The following is a 12,214-nucleotide window of genomic DNA, read 5'->3' on the forward strand; positions in this document are numbered from 1 at the left end:
CAATAGGCTCCGTCTCTGTTACTATTCTATGAGCCAACAGGAGTTTCTTTAGAAGTACTGAGGGAGAGACTGGTTCAGGGAGGAGTTGCTTTGTCTGGTAGATTCTGAGTGTATAAAAGATTGTTACAAGGAGGAGGGAGAAAAATTGTTTTCTTTCATCTAAGACTAGGGCAAGAGGCAATGGGCTTAAATTGCTGCTAGGGAGGTTTAGGCTGGATTTAAGGACTTGCTTTCTGTTGGGGTTGAAGTACTGTAATGTATTACCCAGTGAGGTTATGGAATCCCAGTCACTGGAAATTTTAAAGAGTAGGTTAGATGAACACCTTCCAGAAATTATCTTGATCACACTTAGTCCAGTCTTGAGTACAGGGGACTGTACTAGATGACCTTCTAAGGTACCTTCTGTTCCTAAGATTTTGTGTTGCTTTAATGTAATGTTTGTAGCACATTTAAACAAGTTTCAATCAATGTGACAGATAGTAGCTCCAGCTCTTGGTGATGAAATGTCTGTGCTGTTTGTATCTTCTCTACTGTGCTTCCGTCTGTGACATTATTCCAGCAAGCAAGGAGAGTCTTTGCTGTTATCTTTCCTCTGAGCATGTGATTGAGGTCTATAGAAGAAAAATTATTAGAGAAAGCAGCAGTGCCTAGTGGATTTTGTTCAATTTGCTGTGGAGTCCACCCTTTGCTACAGAATTCAGCGTCAGAATCTGAGTTTTCAGTTAGAAACTTTTTTTAAAATTATTCCTCCTTCTCTCCCTCATAGCTTCTGGGCGCTAATGTGCTGTGCAGTTCTATGGGAAGCCATTGTCTCTGGTCTGAAGCATTTACAATCTTACTGTAAGATGGAAAGGGTTATCACACTGATTGTGTTATTCATTTCAAACCTGATTACAAGTCTCCTTTAAAAATGTACCTGAAGCTAGTCTTTTCCAAGTGCTTACCCTCTAGGGACTTTGCTACAGACTATGCTAGTTCCTGTGTCTTGGGGTGCTGCACTAAAGAGAAGAGCTTTTGGCAGCACATTGCTGCTTTTGTAAGGCATCAAACAATGGGTCCAAGAGCTTAGATTTTTTTGTTCACTGTGAGGGATTGAGAAGCTGGAATTGGCCTAATAGTTTCCTCACTTTGGAGTGAGTGTAGGACAGGGCAGGATGGAGGCAGTTCTTTGGAGGAAAATCTCTCGCTGTTTGTATGGTCACCAACGCCTGACCTTTCTCTTCCCCCCACTCAGGAGACGGTTCTCCAAATAAATTGGAGAGTGGTGTGGCTGTTCATTGAATTTCAGATTCTGTCAGACAAACATTTATAATTGCAGGGAGGGGAACCTCAAAACTGCTGTATTATTTAAATTGGTCTTCATGACCTTGTGCCCCAAATAGCAGCCAGTGGAGTCATCCTGTTTTCCAGTGCCTGAATTGTCATGCTTTGTCAATGGGTCATAACATTTGTTATGAAGTAAAAATGTGCGTAAGAGCTAGAAGACTAAGTATGATTTAGATCATTCATGAAATGTTTGTCTAACTTGATCTTTAAAATCTCCAGTGACTGAGATGCTCAGGAGGCCTATAGAAACTTGCGTAGTCACTTTGAGGAAACGTCTGTAAAACCAGCAGTGGGTTCTCAGATTAGAAGCTTATGGCTTCTTTAGCACAGAGGCCTAATCTTCAGGCACTTATTGAAATCAGTGGAGGCCTGTTCTCCTCATAGCCTTTCCTGTAAAAGGCCCCAACTCCTTCCTGCCATTTACTTTGTGTTAGCCTGGTGACCTTCTGCCCTCAATAGGTGTGATTATAGTGGTCAGCAAGCACCCTTCCCACACTCAGGCCAATGTCCCCTCCAATCCCTGGTCTCACATCACTTCCTATCCTCAATCTTTTCTATCTGGATACTTTAGGTAGCAACTACAGCAATTGCTTACACCAGAAGTTACTAGACAAGTATGTAAAGCTTTTTAGTATCTTTGCTTGTGATTTATAGGAGCTCTCATTGTTCTCAGCTAGCCTTTGGACCCCCTACATGAATTGCTGTTTGCTAGTCACCTAGCTAAAAGGAAGCAGCACTGAGCCTTGGTGATGACTTTGATGGAAGAACGTACCTGTGAGATGCAGCCTTTCTTGTCCATCCACAGCACTGAAATTGGCCTATAGTCTTGTCCCGTGTTTTGATTGCTGCTGGAGAGCAGGGTCAGGGCACTGGGGCTTCCGCTGCTCCCCAGAGCATTATGTAGGTAGACCTGTGCAAGACCCCAGTTCCCCAATCTCGCTCCTTGGCTGCAGTGCTAGGTGGGAGATCAGGGTTGGGCAAGTCTCCAGGCTCCAGACCCTTTCCCTCATTGGGATCACTTGGTGGGAGGACTGCAGGTGGAAGGGATGGGGTGGACCCTCAATTACTTGGGCTGAGAGCCCCAAGTCCCTAATCTATGTATCCATCTGTTTGTAGCTTGCTTTATTCTTAAGAGTATAACACTTTGGGGCAGGGACTACCTTCTTATTCTGTTTGTGGAGTGTCTAGCCAATTGGGTCCTAGTCTGTGACTAGGTCTCTAAGGCTGTGTGGTCTATTAGAAAGATATAATACCAATATCAGTTAAGCAAGGTTTGAATGTTTGGCAAAACCTTGCCGTTAGACTTTGAATATGTATTCTCTCAGCTGTCTTTCCCATCTTTTCTTAAAAAATGAAACAAAATGAAACGATGCCTGGGTAATTCTGGAATAATAGTATTTCATCATTTTGGGACCTTTTGTTACTATAGGTCGTACTAGTATTAATATGCAAGAACTCAGATGATGATCTTAAAACCTTAAGGGGCAGGGACAATGAGAGATTCTTCCAGTAATGAATCAACATCTAATGAAATTACTTTCAACACTGGTGGCTTGGTACTCTTTTTGATACACTATATGACAGTGTGGTAGAATCCTGGGAATGTAGGGCACTGAGCATGAACATCTACCAATTTCTTCTGTGTTGAGGGCCCATACCAAAACCATTACTGTCTGATGTTTATCTAACCTATCCCTAAGTACCATCAGTGACAAGGATTCCACAACAAGCCCAATAACCTATGCCGATACTTAACTATCCTTACAGTTAGTTGGTCTTTGTTATTTAGTTTAAATATCCCTTGCTGAAGATTAATCTGGTTATTTCTTGTCCTAATTTCAGTGGACACACAGAACAGTCAGTCACTCTGCAATTTGTAACATCCTTAATCTGAGATCTTTTTGCTGCTGCTATCATGCTATCCTACAGCAAGAGAGAAGACAGAAGGATGGTGTAAGTAGTGAGGCAAGAAAAGAATGTGGTAGTATTATCCCCTTAGGATCATAGGATCTCACATCTCAAGGAGAGACATCCATTGCAGCAGCTTGACCACTAGAGGGCCACATATGCTTGATTTGAGCCAGTGTAATACATTCATTTAGAACGAGAAGAATTGGTCTTGGTAGACATTCATGCTGGGTGTCTCACCCCCAACTTTGAAGAGAGTGACTGTAGCAGGAGTACACACTGTTCCAGTACAATCATCTTTCACATAAATCCCTGTTTCAAGTGGAACAAATTAAAAATGCATTAGAAAAGGCATAGTTACACAATATACAGTCACCCTGCCACATTTTGTTGAGGGAAAATGGCTTAGTAATGATTTTTTAAAAGTTCAAAATGTGAATAAATAGAATAAATAGGATTAAAACTATCCTTCAGACTTCAAGTCGCAGGCTGGTGGCTAGTTTGGGGAGCAAGAAGGAATTTCATCCAGTCAGCCAGATGCATAGGTGGTAAAATATTCCACCAACAGGACAGTGTCATTCTTTTAGATGACAATATAGACTGAAGCATTGTTTTTCGGGCAACACAAGAGGCCATTTGAGCATTGTGGGTCAAGGATTTGGAGGGAGCCAAGCTCAGGGGACTGAGCACCAGAGGATGCCTCTTCACCACAGGAAAATTGAAACCAATCCCATTCTGCCCTGCAGCCAACCACAAACCTGAATCAGTTACTATACTAACTGTATTGGTGTCTAACCCTTCCCTGTCCTCATGTTCTACTGCTTCTTCAAATACAAAGGGTGTGGGTAACCTGATTGCTGTTTTGTTTTGTTAGAATACAGACTAACACAGCTACTTCTCTCTTTGTTACTCTCTGATCCATCACTTCTAGTGTCATTTCAATGTTCCCAGGCTTTGGAAGAAGATAGTGACACAGCTTCTAAAGTATGTATCTCTGAGTTAGCCCTGATATTCCTGAGCCCCTTTTATTTGTCACCCTCCTGGGCTGAGAGCAGTTGTGATATGAGAGACATGACAGTTTCAGTGGAGCTGCATACCAGGAAAGTTAGTAAGGTGTAAATCATTTGGTGTTGCCAGGCTGTCCCCAAGTCTAGGACTCTGAGCTTGACAGATCTGATCTTAGACAATCTAAAGAACAGAAGGCGAGACACCAGCTCAGGCAGCTATTGCCAACAAGTGGGAGGTGACAGGTTACAGTGGGAACAGTAATTTTGGACCCAGAAGCTCCTTGTAGAATTGGGATAATAGTGTGAGGGCTGGAAAGAGTTTGGTTATTCAATTTTTATTTGTTTCTATTGTAATTGCCCCTTCTGAGTCTCAGTGGTGCATTCTCTAGATAGTAGTCGAGAAGATAATACTTAGCCCTGGCTGGAGTGCACGGAACTGGACTAGATGACCTCTTGAGATCCTTTCCAGTCCTATAATTCTCAACATTTGTTGTTTTAGAAGGATTATAGCAACTGAGGAGTGGGGGCTTCTAAAGTGGGTAATGAGACTAGGTGGGAGCCTGGAATGTTTGTGACCTGAGGTGCGGTTGTAGCTATTTAGAGAAAGGATAGACCTGTCAGGACAGAACTCTGCAAAATAGTGAACAGTACAAAGAAGGTAAATCAGTTGTTCCTGTCTGCGATACAATAACAAGGACACGATAAATGACGGGGAACAAGTTTAAGCCTGGTCCAAGGACAATACCACAATGAGCTCATAGCAATGAGTTCCATAGGCTAACAGCACTGAGGCTAAGAGTTTAGCAGGATTAAAAAGGAGTGACGTTTACTTGACTAATGAGAACAGCTGCAGTTATGTTAAATAGGATTCAGCACAGACCACAACAAAATAAATCCTCTTGTTTCACAGTACAGGCCAGTTTTTCTGACGGACTGGGAGGAGACTTCCTCTGCCATTTTCTTTCACCTTCTGACAAAACAAACCAGGGGTCATGTAGCATTTTCAAGACGAACAAAATAATTTATTAGGTGATGAGCTTTTGTGGGACAGTTCCACTTCTTCAGATCACCTAATAAATTATTTTGTTAGTCTATTAAAGTGCTACATGACTGCTGGTTTGTTTTGTTAAAATACAAACTAACACGGCTATCTCTCTGTTAGCTTCTTCTGAAGTAATTGGGCTTAGCCAAGGTGTGTCTAGCTGAAACATCATGAATGGCCTGTGCTTTACCGGAGGTTAGTTCTGATAATCTAATGGTCCCTTCTGGCTTTAAACTCTGAGAATCTGTAAAGCATCTAATACGGGCCACTGTCAGGTACAGAGTATTAGGCTAGAGAACATGCATCTGATGAAGCGGGTCTTTGCCCACGAGAGCTTATGCTCCAAAATATCTGTTAGTCTATAAGGTGCTACAGGACTACTGGTTGTTTTTGAAGATACAGATTAAAACATGGCTACCTCTCTGAGCTGGTATAGGCATTCCAGTGCCCTTGGGTAGAGGGGGGAAAAAAATAAAAGCCAAATTAAGCCACCCTATGCTTCCATCTCATTGGATCTCATGCTGTTTGGGGTTGGGCCACTTTAATACTGTGCTAAGAAACAAGTAGGTGCTTCAGGAGGTGGAGCTGGTGACTCATTAGGGGCACTCTCCTCTGAGAAAGTAACAACAATGAAGGGTCCTGTGGCACCTTACAGACTAACAGAAAAGTTTTGAGCATGAGCTTTTCGTGAGCACAGACTCACTTAGCAGATGCTGGGTGAGGTGAGTCTGTGCTCACGAAAAGCTCATGCTCAAAACTTTTCTGTTAGTCTGTAAGGTGCCACAGGACCCTTCATTGCTGTTACAGATCCAGACTAACACGGCTACCCCTCCGATGTCTGAGAAAGTAGTGACCCCAACACCCTAGTGCAAGGCGTGCTGTGCTGAAAAATACAGTGCAGGCAGCACGATAGCAGACACTCCCCCCTCTGATCTCGTGTGCCAGGATGGTGCCCTCTGTGCTGCTGGAGGCATTGTCTTTTGAGTGAGTGACTAAATCTAGATCTTGACTGCGGTCACTCAGGAATCCTTGGCACATTTCCAAAGTGACTAGGTATTAAGCTTAGAGTCTTGGCCACATTTGGGTAGTTTTGTTCAGTCCCCGCTGCAGTTTCTACTGGATATGGTGTTTGCCTTCACAACCTGCTTTTTGTGTAATGTTGCTATGCACTGCAAAACAGCTGCCACCCCACACCCCAGAAGAAGCTGTATTTCAGTGGTGAGTGAATAATCCCTGTACGTATGGTTTGTAAAGTGCTTTGAAATCTTTAGGGATGAAAGGTACATGGAAGGTTAAGAGTTTGCCCTTCTAAAAGTGCAAGCTGCCATCTGCGTCCTTCTCTAGGGATGGGGTTGCTGCAGTTAGGGTCAGCAGACATCTGCCCCCATTGAGTGCTGGATGTGCAGCACAGAAATGTCTCATAGGCTTAGAAGGGTATGGAGCTCCCCCCGCCCCATTTCCTTGTTGATTTACCCTGTGGGGAGCCCCTCTGACTGCTTCCTACTCTACTCTTTGTTCACCATTGGCACTTTTTGTTGCTGGTTTACCATAATCCACGGTTATTTTGCAAGGGGGGTCCCTGAAACGTGGGTTCACAGCTCTGTGGGTACGCTTCCGAAACACCTGCTCCCTCTCCTCCCCTCTCCCATGCTGTACATCTGCATCTCCTCCCCTCAAGTAGTGTTCCTCCCTTTTCCCTTGCCCTTCTGTCTCCACTGCCCAGCATGGCTCACAGAGGTCACAGTTCTTTACCTTGAGGGTATGTCTTGGTTACCCAGAAGGTCAACCCAGTCAGGGTTGATCTTCTGGTGTCTGATTTTTGCACACCTAGTGGGGATGCACAGAATTGAACTATCAGGTTGACAATTGACGCCCGCCCCCCCCCCCCGCCCCGTATGCCTCAGTCTCAAAAGGAGTAAGGGAAGGTGACGTGATAGTTTCTCCTGTTGACCTCCCTCAGTGAGGGTGGCTGGGTGCGTTAATCACAGATAAGTCAATTCCAGCTACGCAATTGCTGTAGCTGGAATTGTATGTCTAACAATCGACTTTGAGGTCTAGTGTAGACCTGGACTTAGGCTGTGGTGGGGTTGGGTCTGGATCTGACGTGGCAGAGTGCAAAGCACAAACTGGCTGCTCAGATGTTGTCTATGGCTTGGCTTTCTCTGTTCGCCAGGGTGCTAGGCAGAGCATGCTGCTTCTCCAGCTCTTCCTGCCTGCCTTTCCCCTCTGCAGTCAGTCATGGTAATTCACCCTGGCACTGTTTGGCAGAGGGTCTATCTTGGCGTGATGAACAGAGGGTCAGCTGTCAGATCAGAGCCATGAGTCTAATTCAATACAACAGATGTAGGTATTTTTTCCAAATTCTCTCTGGGCCACAGGATTAAAGTCTCTGTTCTCAGCTGGGGTCCCCAGTACACTCACTTCCCTCTGTGTTACACAACACCCCATTAAGAAGAACAGCAAAAACATATCTGTAGGGCCCTTCCCCCAATCGAGGAAAGCACGGGTGCGAGGAAGTGCAGATTTCAAAAGGCTGAAGAGCATATTGTGTTAATCCCAGGAGCTCTGGAAGGGTTCTGCTCCATGTTCCTCCCCATGAAAGGTCTTTGCAGCACCAACTGCCTCCATTCTAGCCAGGGAGGAGGCAGGATGTAGATGTGGGTGAAAATACTGGAGCCTTGATTCCGATGATCTCTCTGGCTGTGCATAAACCCAAACCTCACACAGTTGGTGTGAGAGTGAACAGGATGCAGTGTCCCCATCCGGCTACATCCCTAGGCCAGGATCCCCATCTGCCTGCGTGCTCATTGATCAGGATGTTACTGTATGCTTTCTGTACAGCAAGTGGTATTTGTGCATCTCACCAGGAGCCCGTCAGGCAAGGAGAGATTTCCAGAAACCTCCAATGTGATGAGGAGAGAGACCGAGTAGCAAAATAATCCATCACACAAACAAAATAATTTGCTTGAGAGAGGCTAGAGGGGACATGGTCTAAGAAGCTGTTCCCGGTGGCAGGCTGCAGGTCTCAGGAGACTTCTGTCTCTTTCTGCTGGCTGGGAGAAAGAAGCTGCAGCTTGCTGCAAGCTGAGGTGACTGCAGATTATGGTGACTTGTCTTTGTCCAGCTGCAAGCTGAGGGTGAAGGGAATCTTTGCTACTTCATCGGATTCTAAAACTATTGGGAGCAAGACTAAGAGGGTAGCCTGTGTGAACATGAAGCACTGGCCTCACTGACAGACGTAGGGAAGTATTCAGTGCATTTACATGTACACGCTGGGAATAAAGCACAGAGAGATTTATGCAGAGAGATCATGACTCAGGGGTGCCTCTAACTCTGACACCTGCAGAGGAGAGTCCTGGTACCATCTGTCCTCTAAATCTTGACCTGTGGAGCTCATATCACCACACATCCATTCTGCTCCCCCATCCAAGTACCATTTATTGTACTGAAACTGTGGAAAGGATCCAGCTAGAGGAGAGCCTACCCAGCTATGTGGCCTAAGTAGACAAAGGGCATCCGTACCGCAAGGAGGATCTCTGGTGAAGAGAGAGGCACGCAGCACTTGTGGTCCCGGAGACAGAAAAGGACTCACCAGGGCCTTAGAACCTGAGCATCTGGGGCAGAAACTCTTTACCTTCATAGGAAAGGGGCAGCATTTTCTATGAGCTTGTTAGGACAGCTGCTGGATTTGGTCACCTCTTAAGGTCGCATGCTCAGAGTGACTCTCTGGGAAGAGGAGTCCCTTCTTATTTGGATCTGAAGCAATTCTGGGATGCCTGGGGAGACAGGAATTTGGCCCACCAGGGAGGAGGTTTCACTCGGTGATGGTGTCAGACATCTGTGCTGAATATCACCTGCCAGGCCGCATCAGCTGCTTTGGAATCAAAACTGAAATCATGAGGAGACTTGGTCCACATTCCAGACCATTCCTTCACCTCATTTGTTAGCAGTTTCAGATATGGATGCTGTGGCCAATGCACAAAGGCCTGGCTAGTGTGCAGGACACTGATCCAGTTGCTCTTGTTCAGACCTTTTCTGCAGGCCTGTCTGGGTACGATCAGCGAGAAGGCCTTTTAAGGGGAACTCTGGATATCCAGGATATGCCTGTTACAATGGACTCTTCCGTCGCCAAGAAAGGACAGTGGCATAAGTCAGATGTGTGAGATGAACATGTACCTGCATGCTGGCAGAACACAATAATGTAACATAGCAGCAACTTGTTTGTAGTGGCCCCCAACTCATATCAGTGGCCCCACTGATCTAGGTTCTATAGAAATCTTTAGCAAGGGGCATTCCCTGCCCCACAGAGCTTACAGTCTAACTACATGTTCTTACCTTCCTTCTTGTTTCATCCCCTGTTTGACAGATGCCACTCTGTAGCAGAGCCAGGAACTGAACCCAGTGTTCTAGGTGCTAGCCCAGTGCATTGACCATGAGCTCATCCTTCCTGACACAAGCAATTGGGGTCTTAGTTCTTTAGTTGGATAGTGGCATGTAGATAGGGACTGTCATACAGGCATGTCCTGTGGCCACTTCAGGACAGAGCCCTGAGATGTTACATGCTGCCCCCAGTTCAAACCTCTAGTGCAGGGTTTGGCAACCAAAATAGCAAGAAGAACCACGTTTTTCAAATTTGGTAAAAAAAACAAAAAAAAAAAAGAAACAATAATTCAAGAGCTGCAATACAAGTGATTAGGAGTCGGTCCTTAATAAATACCACCAAACCATACTTTTTGTAACCCATATTTTAAGAACAGTGCGTGCACACAATGATTTGTAGTGTGATATATGTTTGCTGCAGGACATTCACAAACTTTTTACATATTCTGTCTGTTCACACTTTATGTGTGTGTGTGTTTGTACCACTGTCTTCCTGATTTTTCACTCCTGAGCCTATTTTAATTGACACTTTTACTTCATACTTGTTTTCTTTCTTACAAGGTGTGTTGCCCTTCACAGCAGGAATGCCTCAAGCTTCTTTTTCCTTTTCAAAATCAAAACTTTATTAGCAACCCGATCAAAACACAGGTACAGTATTGCATCCCACAGTGCACCACACATATTAAATGGGGAGTTATCTAACATTTTGAAATCACATATCTTTTGCAAGTTAGATATGAATTGTTCATTGTTGGGTTTTTAGACAGTCACCATTTATCAAAAATAATCAGGAGGGGTTTTTATTTATTTATTTATTTATTAGTTTGCAGTTATAGCACTGGGAGCCACAAAGACCTTAAAAAGCTGCATGCGGCTCCAGAGACACAGGCAGAAGACGCCTGGCCTAGTGTAACCTAGTGAGTTGGCCCAGCCTTTGAAAGACTTTGTGCCTTTGCATGGCTTGGAGGTAGGGAAGCAGTTGTTGTAAATATTAATGTAATTGTTGTGTCTTAATCCCTCTAGGAAGTTCTTTGCATTCATGCTTGTGTGTTTGTAATTCCAGTGTTTTTCATGTCCCAGATTATCCTGGAGTTGCTGTCGGTGACAATGAGTGATATAGAGGAGGTGCTACTCAAATGCCATATCCAGTACATTTTTGAGCCAGCATCTAGACTGAGCGGGACAGGAGCAGGGTACAACTCCGTCATTTTCTGGCAGCAATGGGGATGAGTGAATCCCATTTCTGCGAAGAGATGCCACTCTTTGAGCTGGGTTGTTGGGTGTCTGAAGCTCATTTTTTGTTCCTGTGGTGGAATGGGCTAGTGACCACTCCAGGGTTCTTGTCACTGTCTCCATTCGATCGCTCACTGCGTTTGTTCTTGTTCAGCATCTGGCCCTAGACACATCCTTTATTACTATTTGTATATAATGCCTAGAAGCCTTAGTCGAGGCCCAGAACTCTGGTATGCTATGGGCTGTGGCAGACTCAGGTTAGATGGGGAAGTTCTGCTTTTGGCAGGAGTCACAATGATAAATGACCAGGAATTAATGCCACCAGCATTAACGAGTGGTACCAGAACTGGAATAGCACGTCTGAAATAGCAGCGCTATTTCAGGCACCACAACATTGCAATTTCAACCTAGCACCCACCGTGTAGCCGTAGCCTGATGCTCAAGAGTGGGTAACTCCTTTCCTCCCTCCACCTCTTCATCAGCCTCAGGCTAAGTTTACACTGCCACTTTACTGAGATGCGACTTCTCTGGCTCAATGCTATGAAACAGCCCTCCATCCCCCCTTCAGCATAGCAAATTACCATGCTGGAAAGCAGCTCCCAGCCCTGTTAGCTGCTCCCATCTGGAGGTGGTTTACATGCCTCTCTCCCATCAGTCCTGCCCTTTCCACGTTTCCACTTTAAAGTGCTGCTGCAGCAGTGCTTTAATTTTAAAAGTGTAGACAAAGCCTCAGTGTATTTAGTGTAACCAGGTTTCTATGCTCTGGGCATCCTCATTCTAAACTACAAGGGAGTCCAAGTAAAAGCCTGTGTGTGGCTGGAGTGAGCCTTGAACGCAAAGAGTTAAAGTCCTAAATGTGGCTCCAGTTCCTTGCAGACAGAATGTCTTTGCCTGAGGGTTCCTTACTGAGTGGCTTACAGTTGTTGGTTTCCTGGGTTGCTGCTTGTTTGTTAGGGTCAAATTGTGGTGCGTGCATGTGAAAGGGGTCTTCGGTGTATGCACATTGTGCTGGACTCTATTGTACAGAGCATGGCCTCCCTTTTCTCTGCTGCAGCGTGGGACAGGGCCTGTCTGAGAGCTGGGAGAGGAGCTGCTCCCAGGGCCACCCAGAGAAGAGTGTGCAGAAAAGAATCCTCACAAAAGCTCTCAGCCTGTGAGCTCTGCATTCCTCTGCCAGCCTCTCAGGGGTGGATTGTTTCCAGCAATCTCCCTGGCAGACAGGCAGTTTCCCAATACAATGAGTTTCCAAGAGGTTAAAGCTGCTCTGTCCTGAGAGAGGGATCTGTACCCCGCTCCTTCCATTGTCTTCGCAGTTCTC

Source organism: Carettochelys insculpta, chromosome 6 (assembly GCF_033958435.1).
Source record: "Carettochelys insculpta isolate YL-2023 chromosome 6, ASM3395843v1, whole genome shotgun sequence".
Taxonomy (NCBI): domain Eukaryota; kingdom Metazoa; phylum Chordata; order Testudines; family Carettochelyidae; genus Carettochelys; species Carettochelys insculpta.